Here is a 21,233-nt window from a genome sequence, read left to right as displayed (position 1 = left end):
AGGAAAACCAGTCAACTATCTTTAGGCACAAATAGACTTTTAGTAACCAACACAACAAAGAGACTACAGTCTTAAGAGGACAGTGTATATACAGTTGGAAAGAACAGTACTGAGGTTTGATAGTAACAGCCAGCGATAAACTTTTTACAATGTAAATTTGAAATGATCTAATCATCCGCTAAAAGGATTAAAGATAGCTGTGCTCTAAGTGATATCACTGTGACATCATGATCGATACAAAACAACAATCTGTAAAACAGGAAAATTTTGTGTTGTGACAGTCATACAATTCTGATTTGTCCTTAAAACTTTAAACATTTCCTCATTTTTGGCTACAATTAATTAAGATGTTATTGACCATGAACTCAACAATCATTTATTCCATAGTTTATGATGAATAATATCCTTAAAACCTGCATCATTTTTTTGTATAAAATATGCTAGTTTAGTTGCAAAAAAAAGAAATAAAAAACTACCAGATTTTCCCAAATTAAAAATTACTTAGACTTTGAAGCATGCACTGCCTCAGAACATATAAAGTGAGTGTCTTTCAAGTACAGAACATTATATTTTCCAGAGGCATTTCCCTTTTCTGAGATGAAGAGTTCTTGGCATTGAATATATTAAATAATGGGTTATAGGGGTAAAACACCAAGTATGGATAATATTAGAATCCTGGGAAGGGGGTTGACATTGATGTAAAAAATGGAGTTTGACTTGTACTTTGAATTCCATTTTTCAAATTCAGATGGAATTCAAAATCATATCTTTCCCACCCACATCATAAATCTGTCTTAGACATAATAAGGGTAAAATATCAGCTACCTTCTAAACAGGTTCATTCAAAATATGGGCCATGTACAAATGGGCAAGTAACCTAAAAAATATTTCCATTTATCTTTTCAGGAAACAAAACAAAATTAACATTCTTTTGTGTGTGAAATAGACTGAAAGGTGAGCATAAGCAAAGTTATGCTATGTTTGTACATAATTTGAGGAAATCTGCTGTCTGATTTGTTCTCAAGACCATGGAGCTAGTGTTGTCTTAAAATGATTTGCACTGGCATGCAATTAAGGGAATAACTGTGTTATATATGTGTACATAATGATTATGACAGGACAATAGTCAGTAATTATGTAAGGAAACATGACCAAGTTGAAGATGTGCTTCCAGTTTTTCATCATTTTTGAACAATTTTCCTGATATATAATAGCTTTCTTTTTTTAGCCAACAATGATACAAACAGATATCTTACATTAGGAATTATAATAGTCATATGCATGAGTACTTCAGTTAGACACTGATCTGTGAGCCAGCCTACAGCACTGAAACTGCATCTCAACATTGAATGTAGCGCTGCAATGTGTGACAGCAGCTTGATATTACCATGTACATCAGCATTAGAATAGAGTCAGATCCAAGTCCTGTGTAAAGGATGACAGAAAACCTAGTCTGAACAGGTACATGTCTTGATCTCAAAGCTAGGAAGAAACACACTTCATCAAACACTGACACTGGCAATTGTAGTTTTCTTTCTTATTTAAAGGATCATGGCTGGTGTCAGGCACCCATTATCCAGTGGCTAGGGCCAAGAAATAATTAATACTGAAATGGTTACCAGAACTCATGAGCACTTATAGACATACAGTCTGCACTGCTACCAGCAGACTAGCCTGGAAAGCCATGTTGTGCTTTATAGGGTGCCATATTTGCCAGGGGATGGAGCATGATGGTGAATAAACTTCTCCTTTGGAGTGCTTTTCATTCAAATGATGCCATATAAGTAGTATATTTCAATGCAAAAAGAAACTGCAGATAATGCTTGGAAAATTTTACACTGGGTTACTATGATGCCAAAGCAATACACAATATTTGATCACATATCACTATTTGCCAAAGGTTTGCTTTGTTGTTGAGGATCAGGGATAGAAAAAAATACAAACAGCACCTACTAAGAAAAAGGCGATCAGTAAATCTGCAACACATGTTTTGAAAAAAAGTGTAATGTATGGATGAATAAATATTAATTTTATACCAATGAAAGATAATGAACAATAGCTGGAGAAATACAACTGAAAGGGCAACATAGCTAGTGATACATATCTATCGATCTATCTGTATCTATACAGATACATATCCAAAGGTAATAGGCTACCTGGAACCCTTCATGGCTAGCCTGCTGCAATAATTTATAATATAATTTCACAGAAATTATACTGTCTATGCATTATCACAAAAAGCAGAATGTTTAAATATGTATTCATGAAAATCAAGCAAATGTAGAAAAAAAAACATGGTGGGAGTTACCCTGAAAGCATATTATATGACCTGTGTTTACAAGGCAATATATTAGTTTTCATTCAAAGCAGAAAACACATCTGCTAAGAAAATAAATATTTGATGAATGTATAATAGATGTAAACTACCATATGAACTGAATCAGAAAAAACACAAATTTGGAGCTAGAAAGGACCACATCAGGAACACTTAAAATCAAGTTGCTTGAGAAAGTTAATATAGGTAATGTCTCGAAACTCAAGTTGAAATTTTGGTTCCTTAAAACCATAATGTCAGAGTTTCTTTCTGAATATAAAATTTGTAGAACAAGTGTGTTAGCTCTATTTTGCAGAAATCAGAAAAAGGAAGGGCAGAAGTGCTTATCTGAGCATATAGTCATATTAATTTCTTAGCAAAGGCGTGGCATGCATTTGGGTTGTGCAATATTATACTGCATGCGGATAGACTGAGAAAAGATACATGCAGTGTAAGATATTACCAGAAATATCTTTTGCTTACTTTTCATAAAATATTCTCTCTTTCAAGCACGGCATGAAGCACTTGACTCCCCTGTGACAGAATATTTATTTTTTCTATTATCCTCACAATGATGCTCAACAGATGAACGAAGAGTCACTTCAGGTGATTCATAATCCTTTTACTGTTTCTACATTTTCATTTAAGATGATGGTTTTGTACAAAAAGCACTATTTTTGCAATTTAATATCTCTCTGCCTCTTTGTCCTTGGGTTTCTAAGTAAAATGCTGTTAAACTTTATCCATTGACTTTTCCTCGTTGTCTAAGTGGGACATTTATCAAACTTAATACTGTTAATTAAAGTTATTAAATCTGCCTGTTTGCTCCACAGCTCTATTTTATTATTGAGAAAGTAACCACAATATTTTCAATAAGCCAGAAACTATTTAAGAACATGCATACAGAAATTTGTTTCACACATGATTAATCAGAATAAGCATAGTTCACATGGTTTACATTTATGCTAAACGTAGTTTTGTCTGTGAGTGGACGAAGTTCATGTCTCTGAGGATCAGAATCCTTGAAATATATTCCCTGAAAAAAATGGCCAATGATAGGGAACAAGCTCCAACACTCCTGAACTTATATAAACCAACTCCACATTTGCTACACCACAAAGAAAAGGTAAATAACCCCCCCCCCCAAAGGACATAACTTCTGCACAACTCACCACACTGACTTTCTGTGGAAGAACTGTGATCCTTGGTGGGCTCAAAGGCTCATAGGATCATAAGAGATTATTTTCACAATTATCAATCCCAGGGACAAGACCAGCTTTGGTATATGCCTGTGCTTTAGGGCATCTACAGTCCGCCCAAGTCCAAAAGGACCACTGGCATCAAGTGAGGAATGAATTTCCAGTTTCCCATCGATCGGACCAAATTACATTAGAATAGGCTTAGACAAGAGCTCTGTTTCAAATGAATGTAAAATCTGTTCCAGAGAAGGAGTGATCTCTGAGACACATACCTGTCCCTCAAACATGTTTTATGTCACAGATAAAGCTTAGATCCTTAGATCAGGTAACTCTAGTGTTGTTTGTTTTGCAAATGTGTAGCAGATCCATCAAGGCTAGACTGTAGAATGCCTCATAGGTTAGGCATAGATTTCCCCCAGCAGTCTGTAGCTTGGTTATCTACCAGACAATATTTAAATGGATAGTTAGATAATGAGTCCAACAAATAATAATTAAGTGAAACAAAGCTAAGGCACAGAACCAGCATAACATTCAAAGTATGGAATCCAAACAGCCTTTATACAATTGCTTGATTCAGCTGCAGAAAAAGTGACCTGAGTTACATTCATTATGTGAAAATCATAACAGGACATTGACAACTATTTCATATAAAGGCCAAAACATATTCCTAAACCAATATTTGGCTCTGTCTGTTGCCTAGTTGAAGAGCTGTGATCCTCGGTGTGCTCATAGGCAAATAGGATCATAAGATGTTACTAGGCTGACAGCCTTAGAGCCTTTCTAAAACTAGCCATTCATGTCCAGTTTTCACAATTATCCATAGGTTCATAGGTTCATAGGTAGGTACTAGGCTATTGGCCCTAGGGCCTATACAAGCCTAGCCAAAAAGGAACCCTGGCTTTCGCCACCCAAGAAAATAATTTTCCTGTGCCCCTGTCAAGCAGAACCACAGAAGTGATCCATCCTACATTTCCTTGGCAAAGGACATTACTTACGAGCCATTTGTATAGGAAATTTATTTTTAAAAAGCACTTTAAAAAGGGTGAAGTAATATGATATACTGGCTGGCACTTGAAAATGGAGATGCTATGAAGAAAGCTGACAGAGATTCTGCTTGTCACGACTGCATAGGCATTTTGTAGACTTGTTACAAAAGGCAATGCGTCTATATTGAAAAGATATAATGTGATGTGTACATGCTGCCGGGAAAATATATCCCCTGTCATTCTACTGAAAGACATTTCATTGAAAAGTGAGCCATTTGGCAACAAAACAATTAACTTGCTTTCTGAAATCTCCACAATCCCCACCACTACCCCGTGAAGAGGGGCTTGCCCCTTTACAGCCAGTATAATCACCTATTATATCACTCTACCTTAGAAAATGGTAAACGTCTTACTACAGTGACCTCTACAGATGAATGAGCATTTCAGCCAAATATTATCTGACCACCTGATCATTGCAGAACTAGTTTGTTAGCCTTGATAATAATATCATATTGGGAAAGTTACCCAAGCTGACCTCTCTCATGAAGAAAAAAAATAGAACTGAAGCAAGCCTGCACTAACACACTTTATTTTTTTTTATTATTATTTTTTTAAGCTTCATTAATTGGCAAAGGATTTCTTAGGAGTCTGCATTTGCATGATCTGCTAACATTCCCTCATTTCTTAAGTCCAAACAACTTGGTTGCAGCCCTCTTAAACTGTAAGTTGTACCTGCTAATGGAATAGAAATTTCACTCCTTGAAGATATATAGTTTGCCACTTCTTAAATTCATGACCTAGTGTTTTATTTAAGTCAAACTGTCAAATATGCAATGAAATTCCTATTAGCCCCTTATAAAATATTTCTGTTTTCAACCCTTATGTTCATTCACAGTTAGAAATCACAGGATTCATTATTTATAATTTTAACAGTGAATGAATATAATGATTGCCAATAACAAGAAAACACCAAATCTTGCACGAGGTGGACTGCAGAATCTTTTTAGCATAGTTAATCTTTAATATTCACTGTTCATCATACAGGCTTCCTCATGGATATGCACAATGCAATTTTCATGGATTTTCTATGTTAAGGATGCACATGTTATAACAAATGGCTCCTCAATAGTGTACAAATATGAGCTGTGCTGCATCTGGATATGTACAAGCACAGCCTTACAATTTACTTCTTCTAGTTTTATTAATGAGATCATGTTGTTATTTAAAAATGCATTTGATGGTTGGTTGTCCTTGAAAATGTGGACATATTAAACATTCACAAGTGCAATATCAAGCAGTCCTTACAGATCAACTAACCTCAGAACATCAGAAGTATAAACCCTGGAAAAGACTGCTGTCAAGTAGAAGGAAAAGCTCCTCTTATTTTCCCGCTGACTGTATTAATTTATTTATTATTATTATTAGTTAAGGAAATGGTCTCAGAAATGGATTCATTCAAAACATAAAACCAATATAGATCTGTAAAGACTGAAATGAATACTGTAAAGGCCAAGCAAAAACCTGACTACAATGAGCGGAAGTGTACCTATAAAGGGAAAGGATAATTATGTTTTTATTGTATGATTTTAACAGTCGCTAAGCAGAGGGATTTCTCTGTATTTGTGTGTTTGTAATTTGGCTGTTTTTCACCAAACATTTCATTAAAACAGATCCGTAAAGCTGCCTGTTGATGTTGTACATCTTTATATTTTTACTGTATATAAATGCATTGCGAAGAGACTGGCACCATCACTGCTGTATTTCTTTTTTTAGCAGAACTGTTTTCTTCTTTGAACAGAAACTAATATGTTGGTTTGTAAACACAAGTCAAGCAATATCTCTCTTCATGCTGGTATAAGTATTGGTTTACTATTGTTTTAGCAATCTCTACAATGTTAAATTGCTTAATAATGTGACCAGAAGGTCATAAGACACGAATGCTGAGGACTACTCATTTGAACAATTTCGATCATCGAATCTCCTAACCTGTGCACACACAGCAACAAGTCCTAACATGGGTCCAGAAGGGGTGGAGGGCAAGTCCTGGTGTTGAACAAGTAGGCCTTTGCATTCTCATATGTCACAAACATGGTATCTGTCTTAACTCTGAGACAAAACCAGAAAGAGCTTAAATTAAGTACCAGGAGACACAAAAAAAAGTTTGATAAATTCCAAAGATGAGTAAAGGTAGATGTGTTGAGTTCTGTCAGCAGAAGTCTGTTGCCATTAACAAAAATATATGTTTGAAAATACCAAAAAATATATTTTTTTGAAAAGTGATTATTCTAATGTTTCTATGGTTGTCATCAGCATGCAGAACAATAAATTCCTGATTGTAAAACAGATGAACAGATATGACTAGCAGCCCAGGATTTAGAGGAGCCAATGATGGTGAAGGAGGAGGGATGAGGCAAAGTCAGCTTTTCTTCTTCATGGAAAGGGTGTGGGTGTGTGGGGGAGCCATGCTGGGAGCGCCACACCAAGAAAAGTTTGTTATATTTATTATACATGTTAAGATATTTTCCAAAGGTGTCTTTCTGTTTCATGCTAATATTGATAGTTATTTTATTTTCCTCTATATCCATGTCCATCAGTCAGGTATCTCCTTGGTCAGCTTTCTACTACAGGAGGCAGAATCTGAACTTAAGGTTTTTAATATATTATCTTATTCCACATTTGGAACTAGAGGGCTTCAGTGTCCCTTCTGATATTCTCATCTTACTAACCTTCCTGCATATCCTTTGTGTATTATATATCTATTTTTTCTCTTTCAATGCACTGGATTATTTGTTTATAATATTTTTCTGTCCTTCTTCTAGTTATTAACTTAGACCAGTCCTATCACACCTTCACTTCAAACACTATTGACAAAACTACATATCAGAAATCATAATTTCTCTAACATTATCACAGTACTTTAAGAATATCTGTCCCCACCACCACCACCACTACCCTGAAAAGAAGTCAGTACTACACAACATTCAGAACAGAATTAAAAAAATAAACAATGTGTACCTGATTCCATTCTTTAAATATTATTTACCACTGGTTTCACAAACTCTGTCTGAATGTTAGAAAATATGTATTCACATATATAGTATTCATATATGTTTTAGCATTATGCTTCCTGCATTAGAAGCCTAAAAGGGTTAACACATTTATTCTGTTACAGGCTTGAAAATAATTGCATGTACTTTCTGACTTTGCTTCTGGTCAGCTCAGTGAATGACCTTGTTCATACACTGAGAAACAGATGATTTTGCTAGCATTAGGAGAAGAGAACAATACAGCATTCTGAAATGTTATTAGACTTAGGCAAATAACCTTGTTCGTGTTGAGTGAACACTGCAGCTGTAGAGGAACTAGATAAGACTATAGGCTGTAATCACTATATGCTTTGTGCTCGAAGTAAGAAAGAATCACAAATTGTAACACCAAATCATTACAGACCAGTGGTCAACATGGCCACGTTATTTTTGAGAAAACTTTCTCATGGGAACATTTATTATTGTTATATCAGCAGAAAAACTTAGTAAACACCTGTTTTAGAACAATGCTTAGAGTTATATTTGACTACGTCGGTTTAGAGGGCAATGGCTTACAGAACAGTATAATAATGAAGTATTTCCTGTATAATGTCAGACAAATTTCTGAACTGCATTTTTATCTCCTTGTACAAGAATAAAGGAACCTTAACTGAACCTTGGCTGCATTGATCTTTGATTTTTCCTTTGACAAGTTGGTCCTTCGTATCGGAAACCTCTTGGTTATCCCGGATCAGACAGGCCTGGTGGCTTGAATCCGTACGGAAGAAGTTACCGAAATGGTTCTTCTTGCTCGAAAAGACCTCCAACTGAATTGTCATATAAACAGAGGCCGGCCACTTTCTGATCTGCGGCTGACGGGCAGGTTTCAATCGGACCAGGGTGATCAATTGCTGAGGCTCAGGTAAGGTGATTCTACTTTTTTCTGTTTTAGATCAGGGACTTGATTGCATTTGGTCAGTCAGGATTTTTGTGTAAATCCAGGGACAGAAAAATTGCTATCTTGTCATAGATCAGAGGAACAGAATAAGTAGGCAGATAGTCTGAAGGGACTATAAAATCTTCGTGGTACCACGTTAAAAATAAGAAGGGTTACGTAACATTTATAAGGTTAGGACAAAATGGGTAATAAGTGTACAAAATAACCCCAAAATCCCCCGTTAACCGAAGACGCAGAATACATGCCGTCACGATGTGCCGGTAACAATAAGTACTACACAAAGTGGGTTAATAAATATGAATTTGATGGTAAACTAGAAAAATCCTCACTTGTCAAACTTTTAAAACAACTCAAAACTGATTCCAAAGGGCAGGTAAAAAGACAGCGCAAATTAGGAATTCCTCGGGCACACAGGTGGATTGAGGAAGCAAACCGAAGGGAACAAATAAATAAGAACTCAAAAGCAATGTTTTTAGATAAAGGGGATAATAACTTGGTTATAGCATCAGCCCCTCCGCCCCCTCCGCTTCCCTTGCCAGAATATGAAGCGAGTGAACAGGCAGATCCCCCCCCATGATACCCTGCTGTTCCATCAAGCAGAGGTGTTAAAAAAGCAGAGTCATTTGTCAGAGATCCTGTCAAGACTAGGTCTCGAACACGCAATATGAGAGGGGATATTGAGTTATATCAAATAAATAAAAATTTGCGATCTATGAGTGAAGAGGAGATATGCCCACTCATAGAAGTACCAAATCCTCAGGCAGGACAAGAAGGGCAGGACCAAACTCTCCTAGTATACAGACCATGGACACTGGAAGATATCCAGAAAGCCACAGAGGGAATTCCCCATCCAAAAGTTAATTTTAGAAAGTTTTTAGAAGACTTGGAAGGTATGAGGTTAAGTTATCACTTGAACGGAGAGGAAGTAGAAAAAGTAGTCAGACAAATAGTAGGACCAGATTGGCACATGATCAGTGGCAACTGGAATCCCCGTGATGCTGCGCTTAAGCCCCTCCCACATAGCAGGGCAGAGTTAGACAACAGAGTGAAAGGTCTAATGGACCAAATCTCTGAGAAATGGAAGCCTAGGGCAGACTGGACTTGCATTAATCAATGCATCCAACAAGAAGGTGAAACTGTTGACAGATATTTTGCTAGATTACTGGAATGTTTTAATAACCATTGTGGAATGCAGATTCCTGAAAACCAGACACAAGATTCCCCATATGAGCAGTTAAAGAATGCATTTTTAAAAGGCAGTATTGCACCCATAAGCAGTTTTATTACGAAGCATATGGTAGATCATCGCACAAGCAGATTACAGTCACTGCTTGAATATGCTAGGCATGCCGAAAGGCATTTTAATAATAAAAAGAAAAAGAAAGCCCAAGTATTTGCTGTAGATGATGGAGAAATTTATTTAGTACAGTCTGGGAAGAAGGGCAAGAAGAATGCCCAGGAAAACAAACAATCTGATCAGCGATCAGAGGACTTTGAAGGGTGAAAGAAAAGGGGTGAATGTTTCAATATGGTAAAAAGGGGCATATGGCAAAGGATTGCAAGAAAAATAAGAAGGCAGCTATGGAGGATAAAAATGAAGAGGGTGAGGACTGACCATATGATAGTCAAGAATCACTGGATAGGAATAACAAAGAAAGGACAAATGAGAATGTGATAGACAGAGCAGAGAATGTGTTAGGAGAAATAGAGGAAGTGCAGGAAGCTACCGATAGTGAAGACAATGAAATATTTGACCTAGCCTTATTGAGCTTGGAGCTCTATTTGGCTGACACGAAACCGGAAGTCACACTCCTGGTAGGGGGGAGGGAAGTCAAATTTCTGTGTGACTCAGGGGCATCACGAACCCTGGTACACCCCTCCAAACTACCAGAGAATTCAGAGTCACATGATTACATATTAGTGAAAGCAGCTAATGGACAGCTGTATCGGGAGCCTCTCTCTCATAATATTGCAATAACAGATCCTGTTTCAGGATTAAACCAGAAAAGTAAAATTGTTGTTTCTGCGAAATGCCCAGTGAACTTTTTGGGCAGAGACCTTATGCAACTATTTGGCATAGCAGTAGTCCCAACCATGCAGGATATGGAAGCACAGCAACAAATTAATACTTTTGCAGTGCAATCGGAGGGTGAAACATTTTATTGGTACAGCCAGGACTTGGTTACGACCAGTCCTGGGGCAATAACTGGAGAGTTAATGAATATAGCTATCAGTAAGTTCCCCTCCCTTTGCATTGACATACAACATCTGTTGCACTGTACTCTGTATTATTGTAATACACCAGGACCTGACAAAGAATATGAGCAAGAATTGTTTAAAAACCGTGCAAACAGATTAGTATTGCATAATCTGTACTGGGACATGAAAGGGAACAGTGTAGTTAGCTGTTCATTGCCCCAGGTGTTCTTTGCACTGTATAAATCAAATCGACTACCACATGTTAGTTTAACTAAGGACAAGAGTATGAAATGGGCAGATCTAGGAGAAAAAGTCACAAAATGGGAAAAGCAGACAGAGTCAGAACTGTCAGAACAAGGAGTACAAAGACAGAAATTGAATTGGATAACACAGACACACCCAGCTGTACACTTGCAGTCAAGCGGGGACAGCTGAGAAGCACTCTTATTAGAAGAAGAAGAAAAAGCTTTATTAGACATACCAGAGACTCTCTGGTCAACAGGGAAATCAGATGTAGGACTTTATTTGTACAGCAGGACCAGTTTCCATCACGCCAAAGTCAACATTTAGACTACAAAAAAGCCAGTACCCCTTAAGAAAAGATGCAGAAGCAGGTATTAAACCTATCATAGCAGCTTTACTTAAGGAAGGAGTACTGGTGGAATCTCCTGATTCGCCATGTAACACACCCTTATTCCCCGTTAAGAAAGCAAATGGAGAACGGCGTATGGTCCAAGATTTGCAAGCTGTAAATGAAGCAGTAATATCAAGGGCACCCACGGTGCCAGATCCACACACCCTATTGAATGATCTAAAGCCTCAACAAAAATATTTTTCTGGGGTAGATATTAGCAATGCGTTCTTTTCAATACCAATACACCCTGACAGCCAGTATTGGTTTGCATTTACATTTCAGGGGAAACGGTATACATATACGCGACTACCACAGGGATATTGTGAAAGTCCAACGATATTCTCACAAGAGATGGCAAGTAACTTGGTGGGGTTTACCCCACCGAAAGGTAGTCAGATTTTACTTTATGTTGATGACATCCTGCTGGCAGCCCCCACCCAGCGAGATTGTAAGGAAAACACTATAGCATTATTGAAATTCTTAGCCGCTGAAGGACACAAAGTAAGCAAAGATAAATTGCAGCTTTGGAGAAAACAAGTTAAGTACCTTGGATATGTAATATCCAAAGAGGGTAGGACATTAGATGAAGACAGAAAAATAGCAATCTTACAAGCACCAAAACCCACAACCAAGAAGGAAATGATGTCCTTTCTTGGTACGACTAATTTTTGTTGGAGATGGATCCCAAACTATGCTTTGGAATCTGCACCATTAACCAACCTGATTTTTAAGAAGCCTATGGCAGTGCAAGATTTGATACAATGGACACCAGAAGCAGAATTAGCTTTTTGTAAACTGAAACAGTTGATAGCATCCTCATTAGTTTTAGGATTTCCAAACTATCATAAACGTTTCTTCCAAACCGTAGATTGTAAGTAGGGTTATATGATGTCAATATTGACACAACAGCATGGGGACAAGCAACGCCCCATTGCTTACTATTCATCACAACTGGACCCAGTGGCGCGGTCTTTGCCCCACTGTGTACAAGCAGTAGTTGCAGCCACAATGGCAGGGCAGGCTTCGGCCTCAGTAGTATTGTTCCACCCTCTCACATTGAGAGTGCCTCATGCAGTCGCGATTATTTTACTGCAAGAGAAGGTAGCATATCTTTCTCCTGCTAGGCATCTATCCTGTATGACTATCTTGTTGAGCCAACCTCACATGACAATTGAACGTTGCACAACTTTGAATCCGTCTATCTTGCTCCCAACTCCTGCAGATGGCACATTGCACAGCTGCCTACAGGTAATTGAACAAAAGACACTGCCCAGAAAAGACCTCACGGATGTTCCCTTGGATGATGCCGAGGTGACATATTATGTGGACGGCTCATGCAGAAAGGGTCCTACAGGACGGAACCTAACAGGATATGCAGTAGTTTCTGATACTGCAATTATAGAAGCAAAACCTTTACCACATAGCTTATCTGCACAGGCAGCAGAATTGATTGCCTTGACACGAGCATGTACCTTAGCAAAGGGTAAATGTGTGAACATTTTTACAGACAGCCAGTATGCTTTTTCTACTGTACATGTTTTTGTGCAACAGTGGAAAAATCAAGGAATGGTGACATCTACTGGCAAACCGATTAATCATGCACAGTTTATTTTAGATTTGTTAGAATCAATTCAGTTACCTCAGAAAGTAGCTATTTGTAAATGCATAGCTCATACCAAGCAACAAGATAGGATTTCAAAAGGCAATGCGAGAGCTGACACAGCTGCAAAGCAAGCAGCCTCAGAAGCATTTCTTTTGATTAAGGAATTACAACCTTCTGAGATTTTAGACTTAAAAATGTTGAAAACAATGCAAACACTTACTACACAGGCAGAAAAACAAAAGTGGGTAAGGCGAGGAGCACTCCTCAAGGAAGGACTGTACATCTCCAAATAAGGAAAACCAATATTGCTATCTAATTTGTTTAGATATGCAGCTTTGTAGAGCCATGGGCAATGCCATGTCTCTACAGGGGGGATGGTACAGTTAGTCAACCGGGTATTCACTACATACGGATTTACAAACTATACAAAAAAATTTTGTTTATCATGCCACACTTGTAACAAACATCATGCACAGGGGGCGTTAAAGCCCAAGCAAGGGAGTTTCCCTACACCACAGTATCCATTTCATACTATTTGTATGGATTTCATAGAATTGAGTAAATGTGAAAATAAACGTTACTGCCTTGTCATTGTAGATATGTTTTCCAAATGGGTGGAAGCCTTTCCGACTAAAAATCCAGATGCAGCTATGGTTGCAAAGGCCCCGGTTAAAGAAATTATTCCTAGATTTTGTATACCGGAAAGGATCTACAGTGACAATGGTACACATTTCGTAAATCAAACTATACAGCAACTCAGTAGATATTTTGGAATTTCTTTGAAAAACCATTGTGCATATCATCCTCAATCTGCAGGGTTGGTGGAGAGGCACAATGGGATTTTAAAGAACAAGCTTAGGAAGTTGATGTCAGATACACAAAATAATTGGGTGTACTGCCTGCCCCTGGCACTGTTGAGCATGAGAACTGTTCCGAATGTGAAAGGATTGACCCCTTTTGAGATAATATTTGGGAGGGAATACTATACCCCTCAGTGGAAATCTCTCTTGCCCACGGACCAGGAAGCAGACTGTACACTAGCAAGATATATGGGATGTATGCTGAACTCTAAACATCTTCTGCAGTCTTCTGTTTCAGGTAAAGAGCCAATTCAACCATTGGAAGCGACAGTAGCCCCAGGCGACTGGGTCTGGGTGAAGATTGTCAAGCGGAAGAATTGGAATTCGCCAAAGTGGGAGAGACCTTACCAGATCCTCTTGTCGACACCCACAGCAATCAAGATCGGTGAGAAATCCTCTTAGATCCATTTGACACACTGTAAACTTTGCAAAAACTTTGAGCTAGATAAAAATCTTGCTGTTTCACAGAAAGACTAAACATGACAGGATCTAGAGCAAACAGGAATGCAGAACAACCCCAGAAGTATTGCATGGTTATCCTGTTAATTGTACTGACAACAATAATCTTTTTGCTGTGGCCCATCCTTTTTTCAGCCACACCAGCTGAACTGAATAAACGTGATGAACTGACCATAGACTGGCACCCGAACTTTAACACTTATCAGGCAATTACACGTGTATATGCTGAGACTTTTAATGTTTCGAATTGCTGGATTTGCACAGCCATACCAACAGCATACGGGGGTTATTAATGACTGCAGTCCCCCTAGGAGTCAACGAGACCTGGGAAAATTTGGTTTATGAGACTGTAGCTATCAAAGCACATGATAAGGTAGCACTGTATTTGCCTGTGACACAAAAGGGAATTGTATGTTTTTATAAGAATGACACAATTCAAGTGGGTTGGAGCAGGTGCAATGTGACTATACATTACAAATGTTATACCAAAGCAAACAGAATGGATACAGTTTGTAATTAGAATTATGACTCATTTCTTGAGTCCATGCACAAGACTATTGATGAAGTGCAACGTAATCCTGTTCTTTTTAAGCAACTGTCTGTAATAGATAGGAAAATGTTTCATGCAGGGCAGCCATTTCATAGTAAAGTAACTACTAAGGTAGAGGATTGTTATTTTGTGTGTGGTAAGAAAGCATATAAATGGTTACCTGAGAATTGGTCCGGCAGTTGCTTTTTGGGGTACCTGGTTCCGGCCATACGACACACTGCAGTTTTGCCTCAGGGATATATTCGAAATACCCGAGATGTAGCCAAGAAAACTGTCAGAAAGCCTGAGAATCCAGTGGGACAGATCGAGGTGGGCTGGAAAGACCATCATACCGTGGATACCAAGCTGACGCACATGGACTTGAGTGATGCTGTCATATCGTGGGCAGGCATATTACCAGCATATGGAGTGGCAAAATCGATTTGGGAACTGCAAAAACTGTCTAAACTTCTCGAAGTAATGAGTAATGCAACTTTTTCTGCTCTTGAATTGATAACTGATGAACTGAATGCTATGAGAACTGTAGTGCTCCAGAACCATATGGCTCTCGACTTCACCCTAGTGGCGAGAGGTGGTACATGCGCTTTAATCAAAGAAGAGTGTTGTGCGTATATACCTGACTATCAACATGAGATAAACGACCACCTTGAGGTGATACAGCAGGTGTCGGCCATGACCAAACGAGGCCCCAACCCACTGACGGACTTTTTCCAGAATCTGTTTAGGGGGTGGGGTACCTTCATAATGAACATATTAATAGCTGTCTGTATGGGGATACTCCTGTTGGGAGTGTGTGCATGTTGTGGCATACCCTGCATGAAAAAACTGATTAAAGAATTGATAGACATGTCAGTATCTGAAACCTTGTATCAAAACACTGAAGTTGATAAATTGATGGAAAATGAAATGCTTCCAGAAGTTTAAACTAAATGACTCACCTAACTGCAAATCACAAGTGGAAGAGGTTAGGAGAAGAAACTAACTGTTTATGCTTTTGAACAGAATAAAAAGTGTTAATAGGGGGGAAATGTTAGAAAAATATGCATTCACGTATATAGTATTCATATATGTATTAGTGTTATGCTTGCTGCATTAGAAGTCTAAAAGGGTTAACACATTTATTCTGTTACAGGCTTGAAAATAATTGCATGTACTTTCTGACTTTGCTTCTGGTCAGCTCAGTGAATGACCTTGTTCATACACTGAGAAACAGATGATTTTGCTAGCATTAGGAGAATAGAATAATACAGCATTCTGAAATGTTATTAGACTTAGGCAAATAAGCTTGTTCATGTTGAGTAAACACTGCAGCTGTAGAGGAACTAGATAAGACTATAGGCTGTAATCAGTATATGCTTTGTACTCAAAGTAAGAATCACGAATTGTAACACCAAATCGTTACAGACCAGTGGTCAGCAAGGCCATGTTGTTTTTGAGAAAGCTTTCTCGTGGGAACATTTATAATTGTTATATTAGCAGAAAAACTTAGTAAACACCTGTTTTAGAACAATGCTTAGAGTTATATTTGACTACATCAGCTTAGAGGGCAATGGCTTACAGAACAGTATAATAATGAAGTATTTCCTGTATAATGTCAGACAAATTTCTGAACTGCATTTTTGTCTCCTTGTACAAGAATAAAGGAACCTTAACTGAACCTTGGCTGCATTGATCTTTGATTTTTCCTTTGACACTGCATTACACAGTTTCCTTAAAATGTGTTAAATTACCATTCCAAACAGATGATTCATAGTGTCTCTTCGCTCAGTTTCCTCCCGTACCCCAATCCCATGCCTCTATTTTTCACATTGTGCTTACCGTAAGTTTTGGCACAGCTTGTTAAAAGTAGTGCTACAACCACTTCATTATACTTCACTATTCCATTTTTATCCATGTACTGCTAAGATGGATTCTTCAACATTATTTTTGAATTGTATGTATTACTAAAATTGATTAAAATCGTTTCTTCAACTTTATGATTATGCAATGTGACTGCACTAATTCATAAAACTTCTAAGTATCTGTCTTTCACTTGATATGACTGCACAGCCTCTCTTATCAAAGGTGAGTATGTTTAACAATATCTTTCACTACATGAATAGCATTGTCGCTAAGCTTGTCGACTGTTAAAATGTTTTCTACTCCTCTGGCTGGATTAAAGATGGTAGAGCTGGATCACTGAACTACCATAGAAAAAAATGGAAACAAATTAGTTGATTAAAATCTTTGTTTCGTTTTATATTATTATTTATTAAATAAATAGATAATTGATTAAGAAAACAAGCATTGATTTTTACTGTGAGAAGAAATAGTCTTTATTTTGAAATGTTATTAGCTGGCATATTTATATCAACAGGATACTTTCAGATTACAAGCTAATAATAGTTTTATGAGCAAAATTATTAACTTATAAACTGAATGTATCCTGTATATTTATAAAAGAAAGAAGGTTTGCTGTTTAAAACAGACACATAGATGAAAACCAGACTGTTATCATTCAGAAAGATATATGGGTTCTTAGTATTTCATATAATAATGCACCCACAATGAAATCTGGTTCAGAGTTGCTTTTAAAAAATAATCCATGATATCGTTGTTTCCTGTTACAAAGGCAACATGGGAAGAGGAGTTTTATTTGATCAGATGTATGATACATTTATTATCACAGGCTGTTGATAATCATCCTGCTAACACTTATTCTTTCTTTTTATAGGATATTCTACATGGCATGTCTTTATGAAAAAATATTTCAGTTTCAATAGCAGAGCTGTGAATGTCCTTCTTTCACAATTTAATGACAGGTGATTTGGTCATGTTCATTATTCATACCAAATTGAATTAAAAAACATCAGTTGTTTGGGGAAACTACAATTTAATCGGTTTTGTAAACTGTCAAATCTTTAACTCAGCCATTATACACACCTGGCCCATAGTTTTTTCCCATAACAAATTTCTTCTTTTGATTGTATTTTCTACTCGTCATTTTGCCATTCTCAGTATTTTCCTGATCTAACACATTATTAATTGTCTAACCATTGCATCATTTTTGCTGAATCTGTCACAAATGCATTGACCTACACGTTTCAATGTTAGTTGCCTGTGAGATTCTGTTTGAAGAATGAATAGGAAATCCATTATATTTTGTAATGTGGAGAAATAAATCTCAGCTGCTTTGTTCATAGTTAAGTCAGATTTCTTTTAAAACGTGTTTATTCTAAAATGGTGATTTATAGTGCTAGAAAAAATGTTTGCATACCGAAATAATGGATGATGGTACCCACTTAACAACACTTAAAAAGTTATTATCCTTGAATTTTGATATGTACATCTTCTGGTTCAAGGATACAAAGATCAGAATGCAAGAAAAATGGATATCTGCATTAAAACTGATATTATACAATGACCCCCCATTAATATTCAAAAACATACATGCTGATTGGTCAGCGTGCACATTGTAAATCCGAGTTATAGTAATGGAAAAAGGTCCGGTCGCCCAGACTTTTTCCATTACTATGACTCTTACAGCAACACTGTCTCGCTATGTTAAACGAGTTTAACATAGCGAAACAGCTTTATAAAAAGCAACAGAGATTCTCTGTTGCTTTTTTTAAAGCTGTCTCGCTATGTTAAACTCATTTAACATAGCGAGTCAGTTTGTAAAAAGCAACGGAGATCTTGCTTTCTCCACTGCTTTTTTCAAAACTGTCTCGCTATGTTAAATGGATTTAACATAGCGAGACAGCTTTAAAATAAGCAACGGAGATTCTCTGTTGCTTTTTTTAAAGCTGTTTCACTATGTTAAACCCATTTAACATAGCAAAACAGTTTGTAAAAAGCAACGGAGATCTTGCTTTCTCCGTTGCTTTTTTCAAAACTGTCTCGCTATGTTAAATGGGTTTAACATAGCGAGACACCTTTAAAAAAAACAACGGAAATTCTCCGTTGCTTTTTTTACAGCTGTCTCGCTATGTTAAACCCATTTAACATAGTGAAACAGTTTGTAAAATGCAAAGGAGATCTTGCTCTCTGTTGCTTTTGCCCACAGCTCTAATGTACGGTTTAGGCATACGCATGCGCAGTACATCAAAACTGCCGCAGAATACCAGACAGCTGTGGAAGGGCAGCAAGGAGGCATTATACAATGCCATTATTTAAGAAAAGTAATTATTTTTTTTCTTAAATAATGTCATTGTATAATAGCAATAACCCACTTCTGGATGTCGGTAATGCTGGATTTACCCACAGTTGGCTTTGTTTGGCCACTCGGGCTTCGCCCTCGTGACCAAACCACGCCAACCATGGGTAAATCCAACATTACCCACACCCAGGCTTGGGTTATTGCTATAATAGTATATTTAGACTGCTATCACTCAAACAAGTAAGCCTATTATTTTTGCAAAGCAACTTATTTTACTCTTAACACTTCTGCCTAAAATTTAGGAAGCAACACTAAAATCCTTAATTCTATGAATCTCATATTTGTTCTCATGCCCTGTGTCATTACAGCAGTAACCCATCCCTGGGTGTGGGTAATGCTAGATTTACCCATGGTTGGTGTGGTTTGGTCACGAGGGCGAAGACCAAGTGGCCAAACAAAGCCAACTGTGGGTAAATCCAGCATTACCCACACCCAGAAGTGGGTTATTGCTATTATACAATGACATTATTTAAGAAAAAAAATAATTACTTTTCTTAAATAATGGCATTGTATAATGCCTCCTTTCTGCCCTTCCGCAGCTGTCTGGTATTCTGTGGCAGTTCTGATGTACTGCGCATGCGTATGCCTACGACGTACATCAGAGCTGTGGGCAAAAGCAATGGAGAAAGCAAGATCTCCATTGCTTTTTACAAACTGTTTTGCTATGTTAAATGGGTTTAACATAGTGAGACAGCTTTAAAAAAAGCAACGGAGAATCTCCGTTGCTTTTTTTAAAGCTGTCTCACTATGTTAAACTCATTTAACATAGCGAGACAGTGTTGCTGTAAGAGTCATAGTAATGGAAAAAGTCTGGGCGACTGGACCTTTTTCCATTACTATAAGTCAGATTTACAATGTGCATGCTGACCAATCAGCATGCACGTTTTTGAATATTAATGGGGGGTCATTGTATAATATAGCAATAACCCATGCCTGGGTGTGGGTAATGCAGGATTTATCCACGGTTGGCATGGTTTTATCCCAAGGGCAAAGCCCGAGGGACCAAACAAAGACAACCGTGGGTAAATCCCGCATTACCCACACCCAGAAGTGGGTTATTGGTATTATACTATGACATTATTTAAGAAAAGAAATAATTACTTTTCTTAAATAATGGCATTGTATAATGCCTCTTTGCTGCCCTTCTGCAGCTGTCTGGTATCCGCGGCAGTTCTGATGTACTGCGCATGCCTACGCAGTACATTAGAGCTGAGGCCAAAAGCAACGGAGAAAGCAAGATCTCTGTTGCTTTTTACTGTTTCACTATGTTAAATGGGTTTAACATAGCGAGACAGCTTTAAAATAAGCAACAGACATCTCCGTTGCTTATTTTAAAGCTGTCTTGCTATGTTAAACCCATTTATCATAGCGAGACAGGTTTAAAAAAAAGTAACGGAGAAAGCAAGATCTCCGTTGCTTTTTATACACTGTGTCACTATGTTAAAGGAGTTTAACATAGCGAGACAGCTTTAAAAAAGGCAACGGAGATCTCCGTTGCTTTTTTTAAACCTGTGTCACTATGTTAAACTCTTTTAACATAGCGAGACAGTGTTTTAAAAGAGACTTATACTAATGGAAAAAGTCCGGGGGACTGGACCTTTTTCCATTAGTATAAGTTGATTTACAGCGTGCGTGCTGGCCAATCAGCGTGCACGTTTTGGAATATTAATGGGGGGTCATGGTATAATATAGCAATAACCCATGCCTGGGTGTGGGTAATACTGGATTTACCCACGGTTAGTGTGGTTTGGTCACGAGGGCGAAGCCCGAGTGGCCAAACAAAGCCAACCATGGGTAAATCTAGCATTACCCACACCCAGAAGTGGGTTATTGCTATTATACAATGACATTATTTAAGAAAAAAGATAATTACTTTTCTTAAATAATAGTATTGTATAATGCCACCTTGCTGCCCTTCCGCAGCTGTCTAGTATTCTGCGGCAGTTCTGATGTACTGCGCATGCGTATGCCTACACAGTACATCAGAGCTGTGGGCAAAAGCAACAGAGAAAGCAAGATCTCCGTTGCTTTTTACAAACTGTTTTGCTATGTTAAATGGGTTTAACATAGCAAGACAGCCTTAAAAGAAGCAACAGATCTCCGTTGCTTTTTTTAAAGCTGTCTCTCTATGTTAAACCTATTTAACATAGCGAGACAGTTTTGAAAAAATTAACGGAGAAAGCAAAATCTTCGTTGCTTTTTACAAACAGTCTTGCTGTGTTAAACTCGTTTAACATAGCGAGACAG

The sequence above is a fragment of the Protopterus annectens genome, chromosome 3.part0 (genome assembly GCF_019279795.1).
Source record: "Protopterus annectens isolate FY-2018-M chromosome 3.part0, PAN1.0, whole genome shotgun sequence".
NCBI lineage: Eukaryota > Metazoa > Chordata > Ceratodontiformes > Protopteridae > Protopterus > Protopterus annectens.
Note: the sequence above shows the minus strand (reverse complement) of the source record.